The following is an 8,199-nucleotide window of genomic DNA, read 5'->3' as shown; positions in this document are numbered from 1 at the left end:
TTATAGTATTGCTCATCCTTTCGATTTTATGCTTTCAAGCCCTTTCTCAAGTGACCTTTACCAAATCTCCATGGGATATCACATTTATTGGTAAAATATTTTAGAAGAACAAAAAAGAAAATACTACAATTGCTACTATTTGAATATGCTGAAGGGCTTATCCAATTTCTACTATTGAAATTGTACTGGGGGGGTTGGGAGGGAGGCTCAAGGGGGAGGGGATATACGTATACACATAGCTGATTCACTTTGTTCTACAGCAGAAACAGAACATTGTAAAGCAATTATACGCCAATAAAAGAAAAAAAGAATTTGTACTGGTATTAGCATTTGGCTTAGAGACTGACAGAACATATGACATGTTCTCAAGGCTAAAGTAACAGAGATTGGTATCTAGGGTCTGTCTACAGGGGGTGTCCTAAACATCTCCCATGTTGAGTTATAACAGAGGGACCATAACCTAGGAATGTGGGTAAAACAGAGGTAGACCTACACAGGAACTACAGCTCAGTTTCAATTTATCCCAGTGACCAAGGAGGGCAACGGATTGAGATAACAACAAAAATGCTTCAGAACTTGGTAAAAGCGAACAGAAATTCTCTATAAAGGAAGATATCCTAGTGATTAGTTTCACATTTTGCAAACAGTGTCTGGCACAAAATTAAAGAAATAACCAGACAACATGAATATAGAAACTATAGAAACAATACATAAGCAGAAATACATCTGTAAGGATTCTAGATATTGGAGTTATGAGACAGAGTTTAAAAATAACTATGCTCAAGTAGCTAAAACATAAAATTAATCATTTTATCAGAGAACAAGAAACCAATATAGGTCAAAAGAAAAATTCTATGAGAAAAAGACTGGAAAAGTCATAAGAGAAGCATTATGACATAGAAGATTCAGTTAGGAGATTAAACACAAGTGTAAATGGAAACTTACACAGAGAAGAATGGAAGAAGTAGCAATATTTGAAAAGATAATGGCTAAGAATCTTAAAAACAATGTCCATGAACAGGTGTATGAATAAATAAATTACAGCATACCCATGAATGGAATACTACAGAGAAATAAAAAATAAACTACTGATAAACACAACAACATAGATGAATCTGAAAATTATGCTAGCAAAAGAAACAAGGCCAAAAAAGTATACACTGTATAAGTCAATTTAAATAAAATTCTAGAACATATAAACTAATCTAGAGTTGCAGAGAGCAAGTTAGTGATTTCTTTGGGATGGAGGTGGAAGAAGGGATGGATAACAAAGGGAGACAAGGAAGTTTGGCAATGACTGAAGTGTTTGTTGTCTTGATTATAGTGATAATTTCATGGATACACACACATGTCAAAACAGATCAAATTGTAACTTCAAATATGTGGAGTTTATTATTCTCCAATTATACTTCGATTAAGTTGTAAAATAAAAATTTTAGGACCAAAAGAAAACTAAAATCCTAAAGAAAACAAATATAATTTTAGTCACTCTAACTAGGCACTAGTGTATTAGTGTTTTCTTTATGTTAATGCCCAATCACACTAAAAATTAAAAGTATTAAGCCAACAAGTGATACGGATAAATCAAGCACAGAGCAGACAGTTATTGAATAAATATGAGTAGCAAATCGGTAAACAACTCAGGGGAAATATTTGTCCTCACTAGAAATCAATAGCCTTTATCCTATTAAATTATTAGAAGGTTTTAATTAAAAATGACCCATTTTTAGTGAGGCTACACTGAAACTTATTTTGTTCCTGACCTCCATATGAACCAACGCCCTCCAATCCTTAAGAAAACACAAGGATTAATGTCCACAATATACAAAAGCATTCAAGTAGTAGCTACCTCTAGGATGCCCATGTGCTTACCATGAATCAGCTGTTTGCTTCCAAACCTGTTTATACCAACTGTTCCTGATATTTTATTTATATATTTTAAATGACATTATGTAAAGAAATATGAGAGAAAGGTTGTCTGTTTTTATGAAAACTAAGCTGAATGCTCTACAAGAACTCATTCAAGAAGGCTACAAATTTTATGTTAGTAGCTTAGAGACTCAATCATAAAGACTGGAAAAAAATAGGAGGGCAGCTCAAAATGAAAACATGGGAAGATCCTGAACTCACCTCCTCCCACAGACACATCAAATCTAGTTAAATACAGATACCTTCTGAAAAAGACCTGACACTTAACTGAAAAGCTCTTGCAGAGCAAAAGATCAAAGGGCCACACTGAGACAGGCAGGAGAGGTAGAGAAGTAGTCTTTCCAAAAACCCCACCCCTGGTGTGGCAACTCACAGTTGGGGGGATCTCACAAATACAGAGTTCCCTAGGAGGAGCAAAGGGTTCAAGCCCCACATTAGACACCCCAAACCTTGGGACCTACACTAGAGAGATGAGCCTTCAAAATGCTTGGCTTTGAAAACCAATGGGGCTTATGTCCAAGAAAACCAAAGGGTTATAGGAAATGGGGATTCTGCTCTTAAAGGGCTTGTGCACAGATTTACTCACCCCAAGACCCAGGGAAAAAGCAGAAGTTGCAAAGTGCCTAGACCATATATGGAGATCCTTTTGCTAATATTAAAGTATCTGCTGGGACCTGCTGTAACTGTCTCCAGGGATGGAGGTGCTGGCAGGTGCCACTTTACACTCTCCCTCTACTTTGCAAGCACCAGTGGGATGTGCTCCCCACAGTCCCACCCAAGCTGGTGACTGGGATTGCCCCAGACTTGTGTGTCCCCACAGCCATACCCAACCCATTGGGCAGTCTTGCCCCAGCCTGGTGCTCTCTGCAGCCCAATCCAACAAAAGTCGAGTCAACATGGGGGACGTCCACATACCCAAGCCCACATCCAAGGAAACATCCCTTGAATACCTGGCTCTGAGGGCCGGGGGGGGCGTTGTGTTTCTGGGTTCCATGGGACTGAAAAAATCAGAGAGTTCTTGGCAGGCTATTACCCCCAGGGTACTGCAAAGACAGCAGACTGAAACACAGTCCCAGTCTTCCTATAACCACTCTTCAAGACTGGGAGAGGTAGCTGTTTCACCTAATACATAGAAGCAAAAATAAAGAGTCAAGCAAAATGAGGGAAAAAGAAATATGTTCCAAATGAAAAAGCAAAATAAAATCCCAGGAAAAATATCTTAATGAAATGAAGATAAGTAATTTATCTGATAAAGAGTTCAAAGTAATGGTCATAAAAATGCTGAGGAGCATCTGACCTTGGGAGAAGAATGAACACTGAGAGAACTTTAACAAAGATGGGAAATATAAAAAAGTACCAAACAGAAGTAACAGAGTTGAAGAATACTGAACTGAAAAATACACTAGAGGTGTTCAACAGCAGACTCGATAAAACAGAAGAAAGGACTGGTGATTAGAAGACAGGGTAGTGAAACTCACCAAAACAGAGAGCAAAAAAAAAAAGTTTTTAAAACTGAAGATAGCTTGACAGACCTATGGGACAACATCAAGCAGAACAACATTCACATTATAGGAGTCCCAGGAGAAGAGAGAGAGAAAGAAAACTTATTCTGAAAAATAAGGTTGAAAACTTCCATAACCTGGGGAAGGAAACAGACATCTAGATCCAGGAACCCCAGAGAGTTCCAAACAAGATAAACCAAAAGACATCCACACCAAGATGCAATATAATTGAAATGTCAAAAATTAAAGATAATGAGAGAACTTTAAAAGCAGCAAGAGAAAACAACTTGTTACACACGAGGGAACCCCATAAGACAATGAGCAGATTTTTCAGCAGAAACTTTGCAGGCCAGAAGGGAGTGGCATGAGATATTCAAAGTGCTAAAAGCAAAAAACTTACAGTCAAGAATACTCTACCTGGCAATGTTATTATTCAGAATTGAAGGAGAGATAAAGAGTTTACCAGACAAGCAAAGGCTAAAGGAGATCACTACAACTACACCAGCCTTATGAGAAATATTAAAAGGACTTTTTTAAGCTGGGAAAAGGGCACTAGTTAGGACACTATAACATATGAAAAAAAACCTCAGTGGTGAAGGTAATATCTAGTAAAGGTAGTGGACTAATCACTTATAAAGCTAACATAAAAGTTAAAAGACAAAAGTAATAAAAATAACTATAACTACAATAATTAGTAAAGGGATACACAAAATGAAAAGATGTAAAATATGAAATCAGAAACAAAATGTGGGAGGAGAGGAGTAAAAATGTAGAGTCTTAGGATGCATTCAAGTTAACTTGCTATCAACTTAAAGTAGAGTGTACATATACATACACACACACACACACACACATATATGCTGATATTTGTGAGCCTCATGGCAACTACAAAGCAAAATTCTATAATACAGAAAAGATGAGAATGGAATCTGGAAAAAAAAAACACTAAAGAAATTCATCAAATCACAAGGGAAGAGAGCAAGAGAAGAGGAACCACAAAACAGCCAGAAAATAATTAACAAAATGGCAGTAAGTATATCCTATCTATAATTATTTTAAATATAAATGAATTAAATTCTTCATTCAAAAGACATATAGTGGCTGAATGGATAAAAAAGAAGACCCATCTATCTGCTGCCTACGAGAGACTCACTTCAGGTGTAAGGATACACACACACTAAAAGTGAGGGGATGGAAAGAGTGTTCATGCAAAAGGAAACAACAACAACAAAAAAGCTGGGGGAGCTATACTTATTTCAGACATAAAAGATTTTAAAACAAAGATTATAATATAACACAAACATGGGCACTGCATAATGATAAAGAGGTCAATACAACAAGAAGATATAACACTTGTAGATATCTATGCAACAAACACTGGAGCACCAAAATATATAAATCAAATATTATCAGACCTAAAGGGAGAAATTGACAGCAATACAATAATAGTAGGGGACTGTAATGTCCCACTCACATCAATGGATAAATCATCCAGACAGAAAATCAATATGGAAACATGCACCTTAAATGACACATTAGACCATATTAACTTAATAGATATATATAGAACATTCCTTCCAAAAGCAGCAGAGTATCCATTTTTTTCAAGTGTACATGGAACATTCTCCAGGATAGATCATATAGTATGCCACAAGTCTCAATAAATTTAAGAAGACTGAAATCGTATCAGCCATCTTTTCTGACCACAACAGTATAAAATGGGAAACAAATCCCAAAAAGAAAACTGGAAAAATCACAAATATTTGGAGATTAAATAACATGCTCCTGAACAACCAATAGGTCAACGAAGAAATCAAAGAAGAAAACAAAAGATACCTTGAGACAAATGAAAACATACCAAAATCGATGTCTTGCAGCAAAAGCAGTTCTAAGAAGGAAGTTCATAGTGATACAGGCCTACCTCAAGAAACAAAAATATCTCAAATGAACGATCTGACCTTACACCTAAAGGAACTAGAAAAAGAAGAACAACAAACTAAGCCCAAAGGTAGTAGAAGGAAGGATATAAAAGATCACTAAAGAGACTAATAGAGACTAATTACTAATAGAGACTAAGAGACTAACAGTGAGACTAGACTCACTAATAGAGACTAAAGAGATATTAGAGGGAGTTCCTTGGTGGCCTAGTGGTTAGGATTCTGGGCTTTCACTGCTGTGGTCCAGGTTCAAATCCTGGTTGGGGAACTGAGATCCTGCAAGCCATGTAGTGCAGCCAAAAAAAAAAAAGATACTAGAAAAGATCAATGAAATTGAGAGTTGGTTCTTTAAAAAAATAAAATTGACAAACCTTTAGCTAGATTCACTAAGAAAAAAGGAGATAGGGCTCAAATAAATCAAATGGAAGAGAAGTTAAAACTGATGACAAAGAAATACAGATGACCATAAGGGACTATTATGAACAAATATTCACCAACAAATTGGACAACCTAGAAGAAATGGATAAATTCTTAGAAACATACAATCTTCCAAGACTGAACCATGAAGAAATACAAATCAGAATAGACTGATTACTAGTAATAAGGAAATTGAATCAGTAATCAAAAACCTACCAGCAAAATAAATCTCATAGACACAGAGAACAGAATGGTGGTTGCCAAAGGGGTGGGGGGTTGGGCGAAATGGGTGAAGAGGGTCAAGAAGTACAAACCAGCAGTCATAACATAAAGTAGTCATGAGGATATAATGCAAAGCATGGTGGTTATAGTCAATAATATTATATGGCATATTTTATAACTTTGTATGGGGATAGAGGATCTCTAGACTTATTGTAGTGGTCATTTCACAGTGTATACAAATATCAAATCATTATGTTGTATACCTGAAACCAATATAACGTTGTATGTCAATTACAGCTCAATAAAAAAAATTTTTTAAAGATTGGGAAAAATAAAGCATCTACAGTTAGACTGCCTAAATTCCCACTCCCTTTTAACAAAACAGAACCAAGAAATAGGAGAATGAATTATTGGAATGGTTGATATAAGAAAGAATAGGCAGAACTGCAATTAGGGAGAACATGTCATGGTCCTCTACTGAAACATGGATGAAACAGTTATGGGTTATAAATAAATAGCACAGGTTATTTACAGTATTCATTTAATTTTGTATGATTTAAAATAACTTTTTTCAATGAAGTATCTTAAATTAGTTGGGCACATGATTTTCTAACTTTGAACCCTTTGGCTAAGGAATCTCATACCTGAAATATAAGTATCATCTAATGCAGAAAAATCCCAGGAATAACTGACGTGTACCAAGAGTGGTAACTTCAGTAACAAGAAATGCAGAACAACCTTAATATATAATAGTATAATCATAATATGTGAAAATAAACTAAAATTAAAAACATACGTGGTAGTGTTTAGGGAATAAAAATATAAGAGAAAACTGTATATACCTTATAGAACAAAGTAAGTTTTAAAAGCATTTATTTTGAAATAATTATAGATTCACAAGAATTTGCAAAGATACTCCAGAGAGTCTTGTGTACCCTCTGCCCAGTTTTGCCCAATGAATACATCTTACATAATTATACTACAATATAAAAATCATGAAATTAACATTGGCACAATATATGTGTACAGTTTTATGTCATTTCATCACATATGTGGATTCCTGTAATCACCACAAGAATCAAGATACAGAAATAGTCCATCACCACAGAGATGTTCTCTCTCATGCTATCTCTTTATAGTCATAACCACCACCACCACTGCTCCCTGCCCATTCCTAACCCCTGGCAACCACTAATATGTTCTCAATCTCTAACTTTGTGATTTCCAGAATTTTGTATAAATGAATTCATATAGTATGTGAATGTTATAGGTCAATTACACTTTTGAGATTGGCATTTTTCATTCAGCATAACATCCTTGAGATTCATTCAAGTTTTTCCGTGTATCAATAGCTCGGAAAAAGAACAATTTTAAAACATCAATATAGGTTCTGGAATTTAGAAACATGATTCCAATAAGGAGATAAAATTTATTTTCTTTCCTTGATATTTCCACTAAAAAAGAAGCTCCAAGAGTAACTTATTTCAACCTGACTCCTGCCCATAACAGAAAATTCATCAATTACCATCTAGTTGCCAAATATACCCCTCGCTTCCTTTTGACAGCCAGGACTTGTCTTTTATGACACTGTACTCTCTCCTCATTGTCTTCCAATAGCCCTAACCTCTCTCCTGCCATTTCCTCTTCACTGTAGCAAGAAACCATAAAAAAGCAGCCTATTAGGCCTTCTCTTAATGTAAAGCCTACTCTGCAGAAATTTATGAAAATGTTCCAGTCATAGGAAAGAATACCAAGTTTCTTAATTGATTACAGACTCTTTGTTAACCCTTCTTAACCTAAAATGAAATTATAAAATCAATAAATGTTCCTTAAAAGAAAGAGCTAATTAATGAAGAAAATGCAGAAGCAAGGAGAAACTAGGCAAAATAAGAAAAATTCAAGAGATAGCAGGTAAAATGAAAAACAGGGTCAAAAATGTTTTTTTAGAGTGATGAAATTTACAAATATAGAAATGGAAAAAAAGAAATGGGAAGAAACTTAATCCAAACCATAGATAAACTGACCACTGGAGAAAAAGAATGGCATTTACTTTTTTGTAACATGAAGGAAAAATGAGAGCACTGAAATGGAGTGGTATTTGGAGTTGAAGAGAAGGTTCAGTTGGAAATTCATGTTGAAAACGTTACTTTTATTTCTAGGTCTCAGGCCTTTATCCACAGGCTTTTGGCCTC

At 35.3% G+C, this 8,199-nt stretch overlaps 2 protein-coding genes across 3 annotated transcripts in view; one reads left to right on the top strand and one right to left on the bottom strand.

The window, feature by feature from the left end:
* The window catches only part of LOC114889162 (zinc finger protein 345), an 88,481-nt gene that overhangs the window by 39,216 nt on the left and 41,066 nt on the right, over window positions 1-8,199 (top strand). The gene's annotated exons all lie outside the window — the stretch shown is intronic.
* Window positions 1-8,199, bottom strand: part of LOC114889190 (zinc finger protein 790) — a 33,015-nt gene that overhangs the window by 4,792 nt on the left and 20,024 nt on the right. The window lies entirely within an intron of this gene.

Source organism: Monodon monoceros, unplaced genomic scaffold, assembly GCF_005190385.1.
Source record: "Monodon monoceros isolate NGI ecotype Baffin Bay Population unplaced genomic scaffold, NGI_Narwhal_1 Super_Scaffold_10, whole genome shotgun sequence".
NCBI classification, from domain to species: Eukaryota; Metazoa; Chordata; class Mammalia; order Artiodactyla; family Monodontidae; genus Monodon; species Monodon monoceros.
This window is presented reverse-complemented; position numbering and strand designations above follow the sequence as displayed.